We start from the raw sequence: 21989 nt of genomic DNA, 5'->3' as shown, positions 1-21989 counted from the left end.
GTGTGCATCCCTTGGGCTCGGGGATGGTTGGGTGGATGAGTTTATACCTGATTTATGCATGTGTATGCATAACAATTATCTAGAGAGATCTTAGGGTTTTAACAGTGGTATTAGAGCAATCTCTAGTTAATTGTTGTTGATTTTTTTTTTGAAGTAAATTTTAATTTTTACTAATAAAAATGTTATTTTGTTGATTTGTGTTGATGATTTACACTTGGATCATCAATATGGTGATTGGAACACGTGTTACTACAATTCAATGGATGAATTGATGTTGCAGGGGAATTCCATGAGTTTAATGTTATTTTTTTCTATTTTTTATGGTTTAAAATAAGCATTAATAAAAAATTTTATAAAAATACTACATATTTTATTGTGGATATTTTTGGTAGAATGGATTCCCTAAATTATTGAATTTTTTAGAAATTTTTTCCTAATTTCTTAGGAATTTTTTGAGTATTTTTATTATTAAAAATATATTTTTTATGCATTTTTACAGGTTTTTCCACGGGTTTGCGATCAAATTTCTGTCGATTTTCTACTGAAATGCAATAGGGGACAGCATGTTGATGTATAAAATGCTCTCTCGTGTGCGTGGGATCCTCTCTGCCTCTCAATTCTGATTTTTCATTCTTTTTTTCGTGAGAATTTCTATTAAAAGGGATTTTTTTAAACATTGATCATAATTAATGTTAATTATGATTAAGAAATATTTAATTAAAAACTTTAATCAAATGATTAAAGTTAACCCCTCTGTTAACAGAGAGGGGAGGAGAGAGAGAAATGGAAGGGAGAAGATGGAGAGGAAAGAAGGAAGAAGAGGGAGGGAATTTCTCACTCTCTCCCTCTCTCATTCCTTGTGCGTGGGGGGGGAGGACGGGCAATAGCCGGCCGACAAAAAAATCACCCCCCCTTAAAAAAATCAAAACCCATAAAGCTTAATTAAGCTTATTATTTTTTTAAATGAGTTTTTTATTATTTAAAAAAAGCTTTTGGAAATTTTTCAAAAAAAACGTGGAAAAAAAGCCAAAAATGTGAAATTTGAGATAAAAATTCTTTGAATATTTTCTGAAAATTTCTTCTTGAAAATTTTTGGCTTTTCATATTCCGGAAAACTTTTTGGCTTTTCATCTTCCAAAAAACTTTTGGCTTTTCGTTTTCCCGAAACCTTTTGGCTTTCCAAATTCTGGAAAAACTTTTGACCTTCCGTATTCCGGAAACTTTTGACCTTCCGTATTCCGAAAACTTTTGACCTTTCACATTCCAATTTTTTTTTGTCTTTTCATTTTCCCAAAACTTTTGGTTTTCCATATTTTGGAAAAACCATTGGAATTCCGAAATTTTTTGACCATTCGTATTCTAAATGCGTTCATGGTTATTTTAAAATTTTAAAAAAATTCCTGAAAAGTAGTGAAAAATCAGACAAAGTAGAAAATCCATTAAAATTAAAAAAATTTATTGGATTTGAGAATTGTTTGTCGCAATTGGAAATTTCGTGAACGATGGGATTCTCAGAAAAATTTAGGAATTTTTTAGAAATTATTTTTAGAAATCCTGGAAATTGGTATTTTTAAAATATCAATGGTATTTTAGCAAATTTATTTGCTAGAAATTTTCTGGAAAAATATAGGTTTGGAATGCCATAAGATAGGTTTGGTGGAATTCAAAATTATCGTATTTTTACACCCTATAAAATTAGAAAAAATTAGAAAAAAATTATGATAATTCTTTTTCTTGAGAATTTAATATTTTCTAGAGTTATTTAATATTGAAGTACGTTTTCATGTGCTGACATTAGATAGATGCGGGTTATTCGCATGTTATTAATATGATTATACCTCATATTAATGGATATTTCTGTTTAGATTAATTCTAAACGATGTTTTCATGATTTTTTACCTTTGTTTAGCCATTTTTTTTGGACATGTTCCTTAATTTCTTCAATGATGATGGCTAGAATCTCCGTTCAAAGTGTGTTTCACCTTTGACACTTTTCCATGATAATTTATTTTGCACTTATTTAAGTGTGGTTTGTGCTTAATTTCTTAAGCCTAAGACAAATTCTATCATGGGTCAGTTGATCGGTTTGTTTTGGTGAATTTTATTTGATGTTTTCCAAGTTTTATATGGACTCATCAGGTTCTGCCTAGATCACTTGTGTCTAGGGGTTTTTTATTGAATGCTACACATATGTGTTTCACTTGCTTACTTTGGAGTTTTTTCTTGAACAATAACACGTTCATATACTCCAGATTGATGAGTTGACCACCACCAATTGTAATGCTTCTTTTGGCATGATTAATGTCCATTAGATGGTATGCATTGATTTTTATGATCAACTATGGTTTCCATGGATTAGAGGAGCTTTTATGCTTTTATCCATGGTTTTATAAGGATCTTTTGGTCTTTTCGATAATATCATGTGCTTTGAAGGTAGCATTTACCTTCCTTTTTTGCACTTAATTTTGGAGTATATTGCTTGTACTTTTGTACATATTCCAACTTGGATACCTTGTTGCTTATGTATCTAGGTGAGTTATTTTTCTACCCTAACTTTATTGTTTATTGGGTAGTTATCATTAGAAAGGCGCCAATAATTTAATTTCTTTTCTAATGATGTACTCGAAAGAGTTATTCAATGATGTAGTCTCAGGTATAGAGAGACAGGTTTTAGTATATGAAAGTGTGGATAAGGCCATCTTATTCGCTTTATAAAGGATTTTATTCATATTTTCCTAGACGGCATACTAGGGAGTTTCAAATTGTAAAGGTATGTATGGGTGGTATATCATGGTGGTATGGGACGCTAGTGATCTCTCACATATATTATCTTATGGGATAATTTGGGCTCAAGATTGTTGCTTTGCTTACATCACTTAGCATGTTGACCTCAACATTCAAAGATAATCTTATTTTCTAAATTCACTAGAAGTTATAGTGTGGGCATTCTCTAGATAAACTTCTTTTATCTATAGCCTGCATGTTTTGATGAGGGTAATCTCGTCGGCATTTTCACTTGTTGAAATCTCTTTCTTTAGAGTTCAAACAAGTTTATCTTGTTATGTTCAAATAAAGAAATTTGGATTCTTCCTTTGTTGGCATTTCTTTCTCTAGTTCCGTACTTTAGGTGATTTATACAATCAACCTGATGGTTTACGGATGAACATATGTGACTCCTCGAGACGTTGATGAATCTTTATGTTGATATGGATAACTCGGGACGTCGATTATTCCATGTGCAGATGTGGGTATGTCAGGGCACCGATGAATCCCTGATTTCTTCTATTATAATGCCATGTTTTCCTTTTTTATTCCGAATGGTTTACAACAACAAGGAAGTTACTTTGAATGTGAATTGCTCTGATCATCCACAGTCTGATGGGCAAACAGAGCATATGAATTAGATTGTAGAGTATATGCTTCGTGCATATGTCTCTGGAAAAGCATCAAATTGGGAAAATATCTTTCAATGATGGAATTTGCCTATAACAGTTGTAAACATAAAGCTATTGGTTTTAGTCTGTTCATAATTATGTATGGATATTAACCCAGGGCACATATTGATGTCAGTCTTAAGGACATCGAGGGATTTCTTGTGTGATATGCAGGAAAAACTGACCGAAGCTCGGGATTCTATCAGGAGTGCTCAAGGATAGAGTACGATTTTATACTGATAGGGGACGCTTATCTCGGTCTTTTGAACCAGGAGCATTGGTTTATTTTAATGTTCCTAAAGATTCTCAGACTTTGTCAATAGAAAAATGCTCGAATTTATCTCCTAGATATTGTGGTCCATTTTTGATTTATACATCGGATTGGCATGATTGCATTTGAACTTAAAACTACCTCCACATGTTAGAGTTCATCCAGTCTTTCATATCAATAGATTGAAAGGGAATCTGGGAGGTGAGGATAACACAGTTACTCCTCGAGAACTCGTTGAAGTCGAAGATTTATCTTATGTTCCACATGAACCTGATAAGGTACTTGAATTCAGGGAAAGGAAACTTTGTAGTTGACTAATCCTTGAGGTTAAATTTAGGTGGAAAGATAAGAAAATAGAGGATTCGACTTGGGAGTCGGTTGATATTGTTCAGTGCAGTTCTTCTTCCTTTCATTGCAAGAGTGCAATGTTTTGAGAAAGGGGAAGTATGTTATATGCACATTATGTGTGCATATACTAGGAGGCTAACCCACATTAGGCTTATGAGAATGGGAGTATGGGAACGAGCTCTAGTGGAGCATGGGTTAAGACTAACCTTAAGGGTTAAGGTTAGGATCAGGCATCCAAGGGTCACACATGGGAAATGGAAAGTCAAGAGTCACTTGAGGGCCCTCCTATATAATAGGGGCATGAGGCACACTCAAGGGAGGCTTGGGGGCTTGTAGGTTATGCTATGGTCTCTTGTGTAGAGGTCCATATCTACTCACCTACCATTTCACACTATAGCTACATGCTATTGGATTGTGTTATACCTCTTGATGGTATGGGACATCAAGGTAGAGGTATGATGTATTTCATTTATAATTCATGTGTGCATCCCTTGGTCTCAGGGGTGGTTGGGTGGATGAGTTTATGCCTGATTTATGCATGTTTATGCATAACAATTATCTAGAGAGATCTTAGGGTTTTAACAGTGGTATCAGAGCAATCTCTAGCTAATTATTGTTGATTTTTTTTAAAGTAAATTTTAATATTTACTAATAAAAATATTATTTTATTGATTTATGTTGATTATTTACACGTGGATCATAGATATGGTAATTGGAACATGTGTTACTACAATTCAATGGACGAATCGACGTTGCGGGGAAATTTCGTGAGTTTAATGCTATTTTTTTCTATTTTTTATGGTTTAAAATAAGCATTAATGGAAATTTTACAAAAATATGACATATTTTACTATGGATATTTTGGTAGAATGGATTCCCTAAATTCTTGGATTTTTTAGGAATTTTTTCTATGAATTTTTTGAGCATTTTTATGATTAAAATGTATTTTTTATACATTTTTACGGGTTTTTTCGCGGGTTTATGATCAAATTTTTGTCAATTTTTTGCTAAAATGCAGTAGGGGACAGCATGTTGATGCATGAAATGCTCTCTCGTGTGCGTGGGATCCTCTCCGCCTCTCAATTTTCTGATTTTTCCTTCTTTTTTCCGTGAGAATTTCTCTTAAAAGGGATTTTTTAACATTAATCATAATTAATGTTAATTATGATTAAGAAATGTTTAATTAAAAACTTTAATCAAATGATTAAAGTTAACCCCTCTGTTAACAGAGAGGGGAGGAGAGAGAGAAATGGAAGGGAGAAGATGGAGAGGAAAGAAGGAAGAAGAGAGAGGGAATTTCTCTCTCTCCCTCTCTCATTCCTTGCTCGCAGACCCAAGGCGGGGATGGGGGGCGCTGCCCCTTAAAAAATCAAAACCCATAATGCTTAATTAAGCTTTTTTTTTCAAATGAGTTTTTTATTATTAAAAAAACTTTTGGAAATTTTTCAAAAAAAGCTTGGAAAAAAAGCCAGAAAATGTGAAATTTGAGATAAAAATTCTCTGAATATTTTCTGAAAATTTCTTCTTGAAACTTTTTGGCTTTTCATCTTCCAGAAAACTTTTGGCTTTTCATTTTCCCGAAACCTTTTGGCTTTCCATTTTCCCGAAACCTTTTGGCTTTTCGAATTCCGAAAAAACTTTTGACCTTCCGTATTCCAGAAACTTTTAACCTTTCACATTCTGATTTTTTTTTGTCTTTTCATTTTCCTAAAACTTTTGGTTTTCTGTATTTCGGGAAAACCATTGGAATTCTAAAATTTTTTGACCATTCATATTCAAAATGCATTCGGGGTTAATTAAAATTTTAAAAAAATTCCTAAAAATTAGTGGAAAATTAGACAAAGTTTATTTTAAATTTGGGAAAAATGTGGGGTTGGTGTTTGGCATGTGGTGTGTCCATTCGAGCGCCCGTGACCATTCAAATTCCTTTAAAAATATATTTTTTGACCCAAAAATTTAAAAAATCCATTAAAATTAAAAAATTTCATTGGATTTGAGAATTGTCGAGCAAAATTAGAAATTTCATGAACGATGGGATTCTCAAGAAAAATTAGAAATTTTCTAGAAAATATTTTTAAAAATCTTGAAAATTGGTATTTTTAAAATATCAATGGTATTTTAGCAAATTTATTTGCTGGAAATTTTCTTGGAAAAATGTAGGTTTGGAATGCCATAAGATAGGTTTGGTGGAATTCAAAATTATCGTATTTCTAGGCCCTATAAAATTAGAAAAAATTAGGAAAAGAAAATCATGATAATTCTTTTTCTCGAGAATTTAATATTTTCGAGGGTTATTTAATGTTGTACGTTTTTATGTGCTGACATTAGATAGATGCAGGTTATTCGCATGTTATTAATATGATTATACCTCGTATTAATGGATATTTCTATTTGGATTAATTCTAAACGATATTTTCATGATTTTTTAGCCATTCTTTTTGGACATGTTCCTTAATTTCTTCAATGATGGCTAGAATCTCCGTTCAAAGTGTGTTTCACCTTTGACACTTTTCCATGATAATTTATTTTGCACTTATTTAAGTGTGGTTTGTGCTTAATTTCTTAAGCCTAAGATGAATTCTATCATGGGTCAGTTGATCAGTTTGTTTTGGTGGATTTTATTGGATGTTTTCCAAGTTTTATATGGACTCATCATCAGGTTCTGCCTAGATTACTTATGTCTAGCGGTTTTTTATTGAGTGCTACACATATGTGTTTCACTTGCTTACTTTGGAGTTTTTGCTTGAACAATAACACGTTCATATACTCCGGATTGATGAGTTGGTCCCACCAATTTTAATGCTTCTTTTTGCATGATTAATGTCCATTAGATGGTATGCATTGATTTTTATGATCAACTATGGTTTTCATGGATTAGAGTGTTAGAATTTCGTGGTGCTCATGCTAGATCATTGTGTGGAGGAGATAGACTCACAAAATACAAGAAAATATCTTGCTTATTAAGTTGCTCAAAATACAACTAGGCTTCTTGCTTTATACAAAATGCCTCCTAGCTTCACCTTTAAATAGATGAGCTAGTGGACCTTAAGTCCCTTCACACACACACCCTTCTCCTTCCCTTTTACATAACCTTAGTCTCTTAATATAGAGAAGTTTCTATGCTTTTATCCATGGTTTTATAAGGATCTTTTGGTCTTTTCGATAATATCATTGCTTTGAAGGTAGCATTTACCTTCCTTTTTGCACTTAATTTTGGAGTATATTGCTTGTACTTTTGTACATATTCCAACTTGGATACCTTGTTGCTTATGTATCTAGGTGAGTTATTTTTCTACCCTAACTTTATTGTTTATTGGGTAGTTATCATTAGAAAGGCGTCAATAATTCAATTTATTTTCTAATGATGTACTCAGAAAGAGTTATTCAATGATGTAGTCTCAGGTATATAGAGACAGGTTTTAGTATGTGAAAGTGTGGATAAGGCCATCTTATTCCTTTTATAAAGGATTTTATTCATATTTTCCTAGACGGCATACTAGGGAGTTTCAAATTATTAAGGTATATATGGGTGGTTTCATGGTGGTATGGGACGCTAGTGATCCCTCACATATATTATCTTATGGGATAATTTGGGCTCAAGATTGTTGCTTTGCTTACATCACTTAGCATGTTGACCTCAACATTCAAAGACAATCTTATTTTCTAAATTCACTAGAAGTTATAGTGTGGGCATTCTCTAGATAAACTTCTTTTATCTATAGACTGCATGTTTTGAGAGGGTAATCTCATCAGCATTTTCACTTGTTGAAATCTCTTTCTTTAGAGTTCAAACAAGTTTATCTTGTTATGTTCAAATAAGAAAATTTGGATTCTTTCTTTGTTGGCATTTCTTTCTCTAGTTTTTTAGTCACTTTTATACCAAGCCTATAAATAGGCTGTCATCTAAGTCTTTCTCCACTCTATACATTGTCATTATGTTGAGCTCTTGATGATTAATCATATGTACTTAACCCTAATCAATCTTCATCTTTATTCATCATGCTTGAACTTAAGATGAATTCAAATGAGTCTCTTCCACCTCATCTTAACTATATGAAGAAGATCTTAACTCAACTTGCAAGTATCAAGAAAAACATTAAGGAAGATGTCATCATAATAGTTCTTTTAAAGGCTCTCCCTCAAGAAGAGTATAGTAACATTATTACTAGTCTTACTAACTTGCCAACACCCACACTCATGGATGTGGAAGCATCTTTGCTATAAGAGTTCAATAAAGTTAACCAAAGACAAGGCAGCACAGAAGGGGCTTTCTTCAACAAAGGAGGCTTCAAGAATTTTGGTTCAAAAGCTCCCTTCAAAGGTTCATATGAGAAAATGGATTTTTCTAAGAAGTCTTGCAACTTCTTGTTTCTTTAGAAACAAAGAGAAGGAATGCTTCTTCAGAAACAAAGCACAAAAAGGCACTTGTTATATAGGTGAAAACTCAAGTGGAGAAGAAGCAGAGGAGAAAGAAGCAGAGACCTTAGCAAAGGTCAAATTTGACCTTAGCAAAGGTCAAATTTGTTCAAGACAATATTACTTTTTAGTTGCTTTTAAATTAATTAATTATTTATTTATATTACAACCAATAAATTTTCAAAATTCATAGACATCATATGCATTGATTTAGATCCTTCTGTTCTAGATTAGAAACTCTATTAAAAAAATAGTAATAAATTCATACTATTTTTTTAATAGAGTTTCTAATCTATAATAACAGAAGGATCTAAATCAATGGTAACATGTCTGACTCCAGATCAGAAGGTTGCGTGTTCGATTCACATCGAGTTCATTTTTTGAACAGCTTAATACATTATGGATTACCTTATACTATTCTTTCTTGTCAATTTTTGTTAAAGCTACCCCTAAAAACAAAGCAATTCCTTCCTTGTTAAATAAACCCTTTCGTGAAACGAGCTTTTTCAATCTAATAGATTTTATTATTCTTTCTTTTCAATTTTTGTTAAAGTTGCCCTTGAAAACCTAGCAATTCCTTCTTGTCAATCTTTGTTAAAATTAACCCTAAAAACCTTGTACATTTACCTCCTCTGAGTATTAGTTTAAGATTTTAGTAATTCCTTCTCGTTTATCTCTGTTAAAGTCAACCCTAAAAACGGTGTACGTTTACCTTCTCTGAGTATTGTTGTGGTTTAAGATTTTACAATTCCTTGTCAAATTTTATTAAAATTACACCTCAAAACCTAGTTCCTATGTACCTTCTAGTATTGTCTCCACTAACTAGTTTAGTGCTTATGTTTTCTCATTTTATTTCAACTAAGACCTCGCTGTTGTTAGCAAAGTAATTTTTTTTCTTTTAATTTGCTAGACATGTCTATCTACTTGAACATAACAAAGGTGTCGTACTTAGAAATAGGGGTTGAGGAAGAATTCATTACTATTTTTTTAATAGAGTTTCTAATCTATAACAGAAGGATCTAATAAAATTTGACGAGGAATTGTAAAATCTTAAACCACAACAATACTTAGAGAAGGTAAAGGCACAACGTTTTTAGGGTTGACTTTAACAGAGATAGACGAGAAGGAATTGCTAAAATCTTAAAGTAATACTGAAAAGATAGACGAGAAGGAATTACTAAAATCTTAAACTAATACTCAAAAGATAGACGAGAAGGAATTACTAAAATCCTAAACTATATCTCAGAGGAGGTACAGGTACAGGTACAGGGTTTTTAGGGTTAATTATAACAAAGATTGACAAGAAGGAATTGCTAGGTTTTTAAGGGCAACTTTAACAAAAAATTGAAAAGAAAGAATAATAAAATCTACGCATGGAGAAGGATTGGAAAAGCTTGTGTCAAGAAAGGGTTTATTTTAAAAAGGAAGAGGAATTGCTTGCTTTTTAAAAACGCCGAGAGAAAAATGAACCCGACGTGAATCGAACACGCAACCTTCTGATCTGGAGTCAGACGCGCTACCATTGCGCCACGGATCCCTTGCTGATAAAACAGCCCACCTACGTACCTTTTCAAGTTTCCAGAATGGCTAGAAGTAGCAGTGGCATGTCTGGTCGGTAGCATTTATGCTTTAGACGTAGGTTGCCTTTATCCTCTAGAGCCTGTGTCTCAAGTCTTTGGGCGTTTCAAACCTATGGCGTCCCCACCCTCAACTTCAAAGTCTAGAGATTAAAAACATTGTGGACATGTGCCACTGTTCGTAAATTTTTTTTAAATAAAAAAACGCCCCAGTTTAGTGTAGTTTGCACTTGCATATTTTGAAAAATACCTTCAAATTTAAATTTTGAAGGTATAAATAGCTCCATATTTTGACAAGCTATAGAACAAAAACCTTCATATTTCAAGATTTTCTTTTATAAATAATTTCACATTTTTTTACCTGAAAGTTTTTCGCTTTTTGGGAGAATACTTTTTTTCGAACACTGGTTGGCACTTGGTAAACCAAACGACACCCATTAGGGGCCCAACCATAGACAGGAACGACAACAAACCAATAAGATAATCCCTCCCAATATTAGTGCTCAAAAAAAAAGTGAGGTTGTGCATTGTGTGGCACTGTGTGATTGGCACACCCGACTAGTTCTCCATCGTTAACACTTGCTACTCAAACAAAAGGTTGGTCAAGATTCCTTAGATCAAGGCAATTACAAGTTTCAACAATACAAAGTAATACAAAATTAGAGGGTTGTAGAGAATTTCCAAAAGGTTTTGGGAAGGTTTTCTTTTATCATTCTTGACCTTATCTAACCTCATCAAAACTTCATGGAGATTAATTGGCAAAAGGTCAAAAAATATTTACAATGGAGCTCTGTTTACAATGGACCCATCTATGAATGTACAATCCATTTACAAAATGAACCCATCTATGAATGTACAATCCATTTACAAAATGAACCCATCGATTAATGTACAAACTATTTATAATGTACCTATCTATTTACAATGTACGCATATATTTACAACGTACCCATCTATTTATAATGAACCCATCTATTTACAATGGAGCCATATATTTATAGTGTAGCCATCTATGAATTTACAAGCTACTGGGCCCATCTATGAATGCACTATTTACAATGGAGCTCTGTTTTAACTATTTTCAATGGAGCTTTGTTTTGACAAATGAAGCTCTATTTTCCCTTTGAAATAGTTATAATCAAACCCTTCACTTGTAAATAGGTAGAAACTACCAATAATCAAACCCTTCAAAATTTATTACACTACATTTCTATTTTAGCACAAATAAAATTCACTTTTTTAACTAGACGAGGTAACTTTTTAGATATTATAAATTTTCCATGAACATTGAGTTTTGTCAAATCTTAAAGTTCCCCACACATTAGCTAGTTTGATGGAATATCCTTAGTTTGTAAATGGCCTGATAATACATAATGTAAACAATCATCCATATATGTCCCCTATTATTGACAATTCAAGAAAAAATATAATCTCGAGAACATTCCCCCAACATATTTGCTATCCCAATTTCAAAATTGGAAAAAATTTAAGGGTTCTAATTAAGGCACTCAAATTTAGGGAGGCTTTAACAAATATGAGTATGAAGGAGATCTCTATCGCTTATACACCTTGTGTACATGATTAAATAGTGGCAAAGTTTACCAACCTCACCATAATCACCTATTTGATCTCATCATCCTCTAGCCTCTACTTTCTCTTCTAGGGGTACCTTGTGTTAACCTCTACTTAGGCTACCTTGTTTCTTTGCCCCTTATCTTAGCATGCCTTCCTTATTTACCTTAGACTTGATGGTGTTATGAGAATGACTCTTGAGTTATTGATAATTATATTTCTTATTTTATATCAAGGATTCCCATGTGTGCCATGCCAGTGGGATACGTGTGATTTGATCTTATGGTTTCCTATTTATCATAGACATAACCCACATTAGTTAAACAATTTATTGAACACATCAATCAATGAATAGAAAATTAAGAAAAGCATAGAAGTGGTGAACATAAACACTTGAACGGAAATACTTCACGGTAGTATAACCATGTGTTCACAAAAGGCTGTTAGTGAGTATGAATTCCATAAAACTTCTTCCCATGAACAAGACTATAGCCATAGACATCCTACAATTATGCACCAACACTGCTTGCTAGCTCAAGTGGTTTTTCGATCATAGATGCTAAACAACAAACAAATTCTAGAGGTGTGGTGATATTTTGTGGCAGGTTGTCTTTTAAGTCAATCCTTGAGTACTTTCTGAAAGTGCTTTGCATATCGGAAGGACTAACTATTCTTGCCACCAACCCTTCTAGAATTTTTTTCTTGTGCCTCCATATGCTTCTAGTTTCTGGCACTAATACATATGAAACCTCATCCAACCTAGACTCTTCTTAAAGGGTGAGAAGACCAGAAAGATGATAATACATAGGATGGCTGAGGTACCTCAATCACCCCCTTTTTAATGCAAGGAGCATGTGAAAAGTCTTCAAAACTACAAAGTATTTCTATGTCACTTTGATCTAAGGATCAAATTCATTGCTCTTCTTTTGTTAGTACCAGAACCCAAGCTTTAATATGAACACTAGGTAAAGGTTATAGAGGGTTCCCTGCAAGTAGGGCCGTACAAGTCTAAAAATCCATGCATGACCTTCTCTCTTTGATGAAAGATTCTTCAGTAAACTCTCCAATCTTATCTGCCATGGACAAGCAAGGTTTATCTCTACGCTGTAAAGCACCATAGAGGATGCCACTCTGCTCCATTTTCCTACTTTCTACTAAAGCAAGGTTTTTATACCCTTTGAAGGAAATCTCCATTGTGGCTCCTTCTCCCACATGCAGTATTTACGTCATTCATATTTTTAGCCCTTGGAGCTAGCACCTTTTCCACTTTTGGGCTTTTGCTTTACATATAAATAACCTTGACCCAAGTTTGTGGAGTTATTCTGGGAGATAATCAGGGAAAAGAGAAGAGGTGGAGAGAATCAGGCAAAAGGTGGAGATATTCTGGGAGTGAATCATGGAGAAATCAATGGGATTTGATGCTTGATGTAAACTCTATAAATTGAGGCATAGCCCTAATGAGAATTTGCTGGTTTTTGAGTATCCATGCCTACATTAATCTATTTGCTAATTATTCACTAATTACATCTTAATCATTTACTAATCACTTTGTTAATGATGTTGATTCTAGTGTTTGATCCACCATAGCTCATCATTTTGCTCAAATTTCAACATGAGAGAGTCAATCAGGTAATTGAAGATATTCTCAAAGTATATTGTGGACGGGAACCAAGAAGATGGATTGAATACCTTCCTCTAATAGAATTTGCCTATAATACATCTTATCATCAGAGCATAGGAATGTCACCATTCAAAGCACTCTATGGGCAAGAATGCTTATCTCCTCTGAATTTCTCTGATCCGACCATAAGAGTTGAGGCATCCAGGAAAGTGCTCGAAGAGATGGAGGAATAAACCAAGGCAATCCAAAAGGATATTAAAGCTGCTCAAGATCGGCAAAAGCATTATGCTGACACCAAGAGGTCTGAAAGGATCTTCAAGGAAGGAGACAAAGTTCTTCTATAAGTGTGACCCAAACGAAGTTCTCTATCACTTGGGAAATATAAGAAGCTTAGCCCTAGGTATTGTGGTCCCTATATAGTTATCAAGTGTCTAGGTAAAAGTGCCTATAAACTCTAGCTCTAGCCCATATCAAAGTCCACAATGTATTTCATGTAAGTTTGTTAAAACCTTATGTACCCAGTCTCGATCATATTCTTGATGATCAACAAGTTGTAATCCCTACTCAAGGAGTCCTTGAATTACAGCCCAGTAGGATCATAGATTCTAGGGAAAGGCAACTCCGAAATAGAACTCTTATAGAACATCTAGTACATTAGAAAGATTACCCTGAAGAGGATGCAACTTGCGAAGATGAAGCTACACTCCTAAAGGATTATCCCCAATTCATGACGAGATGAGGACATCTCGATTTCTTTAAGGGGGGGAGGATATAACATACCCATCTTCACTAATAAAGAAATGTCCATGTAATAGATGACTTTATGAGTTTTTATGGTATAAAAATCAATGATTTTATTAAATGAACCATTTCTACTTAGAATCTTCAAATTTCAAGCCCAAATTTGGAATCTGCGCGCAATTCTACCCTAATATAGGATTTTACAGCATCCAAAACAGACACTGGATCAAGCAAGTTATACGCAAATTTTAGTTATTTTTAGTTAAAAAGCGACGACCTTTAAACCTTAATAAATGCACGACCTGGCGTCCGATTGACAAACGGTCTGCACCCCAACGACCAGGGAAACATCCCGGACAAAACAAAACAAAAATTACCCCCGGGCGGTCCAACACGTAAATCGAGGTCGGTACCCCAAATTTAGAGACCCCGCCCCAAAAAAAGGGACCGTACACACTCACCAGGGTGCCCGTACAATGGCCGCACAAGAACCAAAGGTTCACCACCCCTGTGTGCCCGTACAATGGCCGCACAAGAACCAAAGGTTCACCACCCCTGTGTGGTCCACACGCGCCATGACATCGTGGACACCCATGTTGCCTCTGACCATATAAGATACATGCGTACCACTCCTTTCCTTGTTAACCGCCACCGTACCTTTCCCCCATGTTGCCTCTGACCAGATAAGATACATGCGTACCACTCCTTTCCTTGTTAACCCGCCATCGTACCTTTCCCCCAGAGCCATGCAGGCCACTGATCCACATAATTTGCCGGCACACCATCCTTTCGATCGTGCTTTATGTAGCGCCCACACCCGTACCCCACAGCTATATAAACCCTTGGGGTGCTCCATGGGCAGCACGCATTTCTGCGTAGCCTACACTCTGTCGTGTCACCGTCTGTACCGCCCTCTGTCCCTGCGCAGTGTACTTGCTGCAGTGCTATCGCTCGTCTCAACACCCCCTCATCTGCCACTTTTTAGATAAGGCAACTTTCCTCTACTCCCCCCTTGTTAGAAGGCAGTGTCCCCCTCCCCCCGTGTGAAGAGACTTACAGCAGCACCCTTCTCCCCTTCAGCAAAACGTTTTTAGATAAGGCAACTTTCCTCTACTCCCCCCCTTGTTAGAAGGCAGTGTCCCCCTTGTTAGAAGGCAGTGTCCCCCTCCCCCGTGTGAAGAGACTTACAGCAGCACCCTTCTCCCCTTCAGCAAAACGTTTTTGTTAAGGACATATCACAAATTTCTACCCCCCATTTGCATGGACTTTAGCAAGAGGTTTTGGCCTTAAAGAGGGTTCATATGCTGTGGTCTTTTGCTTATACGGTGAGCAAACAATCTCGGAATTGAGATCTGACTGGAGCATTTCGATCGCGAGACAGTGAGCTCTACAAGGCAACGTCTAAGATGGCCCCATCTTAGAAACGCCAGAATATTGCCTCGAGAGGAGTGCGCAACAATAAGATTAGAGAAGATGCTCCTAATGCGGCTCCAACCCTCCCGATACAAGCTCCTCAAGGAAATGGTGGCTAGGTTAGCTTGGTTATCTTTAAAGAAAAGTTTTTTTTCTTTAATATTAATGTTAATAATGTGTTTCTTTTTCTTTTTTTAAAAAATAAAATAAAATAAAAGCCCGAGAATGGCCCAAGGTATCCCTCGTACCATTGGGAGAATAAGGTTCGCCGATTGAGGCAAGAGATTATGATGTTGTCTAGTTCTGAGGGCCCAGAGGGTAGTGCGGTGAATAAGCCCACCCTAGTGCGTAAACATCCCTCTGAGGGGCAGGAGGATCGAGCGACGGAGCCTGAGAGGGCGACAGGTCGGCTTGATCCTTGCCAGTGGTGCCGACGATGAGGTGTATGGTCCCGTAGGATTTTGCCCAGCATGTAGAGGCTGGAAGACCAAATTCTAGATCATCAGCAGTATAAAAGAAAGAATAAGAGAGCCGGTTTGGCTTGTATAGGATTGATTCATGTATAAACTTTTTTTTTATAAATCTTGTCTTTGGCATTATTATACTATGGCAAAGGGCTATTTTAACAAACTTGTGAACAGGGCCTTAATTAAGGAACATGTTTATTTATGTCAAACAGTGTGGTAGAATTAATTAGAAAACAAAATTGATGTGTGAGTAGGGAGGAAAGTGGGAGGATGGAATGCCCCGATGGCACCATCCTACAGACGGGTGGACCCGATTAGTCGGGTAGCTTTCCAACAGATTAAGTGAAAGCCCTATGCTAGATAGATAGGTTCTGAGGCAATTCTATTCTAGAAGACTAGGCTAGCGACTGTGTCTTGCATGGATGAGGAAAAAAGCATTGTCTCTAGAAATCAAGACTAGTAGTTACCCAAATTATGATTAATTACCCTATGGGTGATTTAATTTTTAGAAGATCACGCTCCCCTTGCGGGACAGGACTAGGTCTATGAATCGTATCCTTGAATCTCTGCATGGTCAAGGTGTCGATGATGAATAGGAAATTTTCTCCAAGTTAAGACTTAGTGGACTATCTTAAGTGTTTCCCCTATTTTGGAAGGGGGAAACCTTACACAAGAATGGCCATTGGGCCATTCTTCTAGTTGTGCATGAAAAGAATGGCCCTAGGGCCATTCTTGGATGCCCAATGTCCATCCCAAAATGAACTTGAGGCCTTGGGGTCATGCAAGAATGGCCCTTGGGTCATTCTTTCACCTAATGTACATGAAAAGAATGGCTCTTGGGCCATTCTTGGAAGCCCCATGGCCATTCCAAAATGATCTTGAGGCCCAAGGGTCATACAAAAATGGTCCTTACACATGTTGTGCATAGCAAGAATGGTTCTAGGGCCATTCTTGGATGCCTCATAGCCATTTCAAAATGACCTTCAGACCTTGGGTCATGCAGGAATGGTCTTTACACCTGTTATTCATAAAAAGAATGGCCCTAGGGCCATTCTTAGATGCCCTATGGCCATCCAAAAATGACCTTGAGGCCTTGGAGTCATGCAAGAATGGCCCTTGGACCATTATTCCACCTATTGTGCATGAAAAGAATGGCCCTTGGACCATTATTCCACCTATTGTGCATGAAAAGAATGGCCCTAGGGCCATTCTTGGATGCCTCATGGTGGCCATTCCAAAATGACCTTGAGGACTTGGGGTCATGGAAGAATGGTCCGTACACATGTTGTACATGAAAAGAATGGTCCTAAGGCCATTCTTGGATGCCCCAAGGCCATTCCAAAATGACCTTAAGGCCTTGGGGTCATGCAAGAGTGGCCCTTGGGTCATGCAAGAATGGTCCTTACACATGTGCATGATGGCAAGAATGGTCCTAGGGCCATTCTTGGATGCCCCATGGCCATTCCAAAATGACCTTGAGGCCTTAGGGTCATGCACGAATGGTCCTTACACTTGTTGTGCATGAAAAGAATGGCCCTAGGGCCATTCTTGGATGCCCTATGGCCATCCCAAAATGATTTGGAGGCCTTGGGGTCATGCAAGAATGGCCCTTGGGCCATTTTTCCACATGTTGTGCATGAAAAGAATGGCCCTAGGGCCATTTTTGGATGCCCAATGTCTATCCCAAAATGACCTTGAGGCCTTGGGGTCATGTAAGAATGGCCCTTGGGTCATTCTACCACCTGTTGTACATGAAAAGAACTTGGAAGCCCCCCATGGCCATTTTGAAATGACCTTGAGGCCCAAGAGTCATACAAGAATGGTCCTTACACATGTTGTGCATGGCAAGAATGGTCCTACGGCCCTTCTTGAATGCCCCATGGCCATTCCAAAATGACCTTGAGCCTTGGAGTCATGCAAGAATGCCCCTTGGGCCATTCTTCCACCTGTTGTACATAAAATGGTGGATATTTGAGGCCTTGGGGTCATGTAGGAAATGGTCCTTGCACTAGTTATGCATGAAAAGAATGGCCCTAGGGCCATTCTTGGATTCCCCATAGCCATCCCAAAAATGACCTTGAGGCCTTAGGGTCATGCAAGAATGACCTTAAGGCCTTGGGGTCATGCAATAATGGCCCTAGGGCCATTCTTCCTCATGTTGTGCATGAAAAAGAATGGCCCTATGGCCATTCTTGGATGCCCCCATGGCCATACCAAAATGACCTTGAGGCCTTCGGGTCATGCAAGAATGGTCCTAGGGCCATTCTTTCACATGTTGTGCATGAAAATAATGGCCATTTGGCCATTCTTGGATGTCCCCATGGCCACTATTTCAGTCTCTGTGATGCATTTCAAAGTAAAACAGTGGATATTTGAGGCCTTGGGGTCATGCAAGAATGACCCTTACACCTGTTGTGCATGAAAAGAATGGCCCTAGAGTCATTCTTGGATGCCCCATAGCCATTCCAAAAATGACCTTGAGGCCTTGGGGTCATGCACGAATGTCCCCACGGCCATTCTTTCTCATGTTGTGCATGAAAAACAATGGCCCTAGGGTCTTTCTTGGATGCCCCCATGACCATCCCAAAATGACCTTAAGGCCTTAGGTCATGCAAGAATGGCCCTAGGGCCATTCTTCCACCTGTTAAGCATGAAAATAATGGCCATTCTTGGATGTCACTATGGCCACTATTTTATGCTCTGGGATGCACTTCAAAGTAAAACAGTGGATATTTGAGTCCTTAAGGTCATGCAAGCCATTCCAAAATGACCTTGAGGGAGGCCTTGGGGTAATGCAAGAATAGCCCTAGGACCATTCTTCCGCCTGTTGTGGATGAAAAGCTATGGCCATTCTTGGATGCCCCCATGGCCATCCCAAAATGCCTTTGAGGCCTTATGGTCATGCAAGAATGGCCCTAGGGCCATTCTTCCACATGGTGTGCATGAAAAGAATGGCCCTTGGGCCATTCTTGGATGCCCCCATATCCATCCCAAAATGACCTTGAGGCCTTGGGGTCATACAAGAATGGCCCTAGAACCATTCTTTCACTTGTTGCGCATGTAAAGAGGCCATCCTTGGATGCCCCAATGGCCATTTACAAAATGATCTTGAGGCCTTGGGGTCATGCAAGAATTGCCTTTGGGGCCATTCTTCCACCTATTGTGCATGAAAAGAATGGCCCTATGGCCATTCTTGGATGTCCCCTTGTCCATACCAAAATGACCTTGAGTCCTTGGGGTTATGCAAGAATGGCCCTAGGGCCATTCTTCCACATGTTGGGTATGAAAAGAATGGCCATATGGCCATTCTTGGCTGCCCCGATATCCATCCCAAAATGACCTTGAGGCCTTGGGGTCATGCAAGAATGGCCCTAGGGCCATTCTTCCACCTGTTGTGCATGAAAAGAGACCATCCTTGGATGCCCCATGGCCAAATCCTTGGATGCCCCATGGCCAATCTAAAATGAACTTGAGGCCTTGGGGTCATGCAAGAATGGCCTTTGGGGTCATTCTTCTACCTGTTGTGCATGAAAAGAATGGCCCCAGGGCCATTCTTAGATGCCCCATGGCCATCCCAAAAATGACATTGAGGCCTTGGGGTTATGCAAGAATGGCCCTAGGGCCATTCTTCCTCATGTTGTGCATGAAGAGAATGGCCCTAGGACTATTCTTGGATGCACCCATGGCCCCTTTGGGTCACCCAAGAATGGCCGTTGGGCCATTCTTGGATGCCCCCATGGCCACTATTTTATGGATGCCCCCATGGCCACTATTTCATGCATTCTGATGCATTTTAAAGTAAAACGGTGGATATTTTAGGCCTTGGGGTCATGTAAGAATGGTCCTTATACCTGTTGTACATGAAAAGAATGGCCCTAGGGTCATTCTTGGATGCCCCATGGCCATCAAAAATATAACCTTCAGGCCTTGGGGTCATGCACGAATGGCCCCACGGCCATTCTTCCTCATGTTGTACATGAAAAGAAAGTGCTATTTTAACAAACTTGTGAAAAGGGCCATGGGGCATCCAAGGATGGTCTCTTTTCATGCACAACAGGTGGAAGAATGGCCCTAGGGCCATTCTTGCATGACCCCAAGGCCTCAATGTCATTTTGGGATGGATATCGGGGCAGCCAAGAATGGCCATATGGCCATTCTTTTCATACCCAACATGTGGAAGAATGGCCCTAGGGCCATTCTTGCATAACCCCAAGGACTCAAGGTCATTTTGGTATGGACAAGGGGACATCCAAGAATGGCCATAGGGCCATTCTTTTCATGCACAATAGGTGGAAGAATGGCTCCAAAGGCAATTCTTGCATGACCCCAAGGCCTCAAGATCATTTTGTAAATGGCCATTGGGGCATCCAAGGATGGCCTCTTTACATGCGCAACAAGTGAAAGAATGGTTCTAGGGCCATTCTTGCATGACCCCAAGGCCTCAAGGTCATTGTGGGATGGATATGGGGGCATCCAAGAATGGCCCACCAAGGGCCATTCTTTTCATGCACACCATGTGGAAGAATGGCCCTAGGGCCATTCTTGCATGACCACAAGGCCTCAAAGGCATTTTGGGATGGCCATGGGGGCATCCAAGAATGGCCATAGGGCCATTCTTTTCATCCACAATAGGCGGAAGAATGGTCCTAGGGCTATTCTTGCATTACCCCAAGGCCTCCCTCAAGGTCATTTTGGAATGGCTTGCATGACCTTAAGGACTCAAATATCCACTGTTTTACTTTGAAGTGCATCCCAGAGCATAAAATAGTGGCCATAGTGACATCCAAGAATGGCCATTATTTTCATGCTTAACAGGTGGAAGAATGGCCCTAGGGCCATTCTTGCATGACCTAAGGCCTTAAGGTCATTTTGGGATGGTCATGGGGGTATCCAAGAATGACCCTAGGGCCATTGTTTTTCATGCACAACATGAGAAAGAATGGCCGTGGGGACATTCGTGCATGACCCCAAGGCCTCAAGGTCATTTTTGGAATGGCTATGGGGCATCCAAGAATGACTCTAGGGCCATTCTTTTCATGCACAACAGGTGTAAGGGCCATTCTTGCATGACCCCAAGGCCTCAAATATCCACTGTTTTACTTTGAAATGCATCACAGAGACTGAAATAGTGGCCATGGGGACATCCAAGAATGGCCAAATGGCCATTATTTTCATGCACAACATGTGAAAGAATGGCCCTAGGACCATTCTTGCATGACCCGAAGGCCTCAAGGTCATTTTGGTATGGCCATGGGGGCATCCAAGAATGGCCATAGGGCCATTCTTTTTCATGCACAACATGAGGAAGAATGGCCCTAGGGCCATTATTGCATGACCCCAAGGCCTTAAGGTCATTCTTGCATGACCCTAAGGCCTCAAGGTCATTTTTGGGATGGCTATGGGGAATCCAAGAATGGCCCTAGGGCCATTCTTTTCATGCATAACTAGTGCAAGGACCATTTCCTACATGACCCCAAGGCCTCAAATATCCACCATTTTATGTACAACAGGTGGAAGAATGGCCCAAGGGGCATTCTTGCATGACTCCAAGGCTCAAGGTCATTTTGGAATGGCCATGGGGCATTCAAGAAGGGCCGTAGGACCATTCTTGCCATGCACAACATGTGTAAGGACCATTCTTGTATGACTCTTGGGCCTCAAGGTCATTTCAAAATGGCCATGGGGGGCTTCCAAGTTCTTTTCATGTACAACAGGTGGTAGAATGACCCAAGGGCCATTCTTACATGACCCCAAGGCCTCAAGGTCATTTTGGGATAGACATTGGGCATCCAAAAATGGCCCTAGGGCCATTCTTTTCATGCACAACATGTGGAAAAATGACCCAAGGGCCATTCTTGCATGACCCCAAGGCCTCCAAATCATTTTGGGATGGCCATAGGGCATCCAAGAATGGCCCTAGGGCCATTCTTTTCATGCACAACAGGTGTAAGGACCATTCGTGCATGACCCTAAGGCCTCAAGGTCATTTTGGAATGGCCATGGGGCATCCAAGAATGGCCCTAGGACCATTCTTGCCATCATGCACATGTGTAAGGACCATTCTTGCATGACCCAAGGGCCACTCTTGCATGACCCCAAGGCCTTAAGGTCATTTTGGAATGGCCTTGG

General features: G+C 38.6%; 1 non-coding gene across 1 annotated transcript; it reads right to left on the bottom strand.

Annotated features, from left to right (window-relative positions):
• Positions 1-9934: 9934 nt before the first annotated feature.
• Positions 9935-10006, bottom strand: TRNAW-CCA (transfer RNA tryptophan (anticodon CCA)). The gene has a single exon. It is a non-coding gene; the product is annotated as a tRNA-Trp (tRNA).
• Between the last annotated feature and the right edge of the window lie 11983 nt (positions 10007-21989).

This window comes from Cibotium barometz, chromosome 49 (assembly GCF_041138505.1).
Source record: "Cibotium barometz isolate CiBa-2024 chromosome 49, ASM4113850v1, whole genome shotgun sequence".
Classification (NCBI taxonomy): Eukaryota; Viridiplantae; Streptophyta; class Polypodiopsida; order Cyatheales; family Cibotiaceae; genus Cibotium; species Cibotium barometz.
The sequence above is the reverse complement of the archived record's forward strand: the minus strand, read 5'-3'. Positions and strand labels throughout refer to the sequence as shown.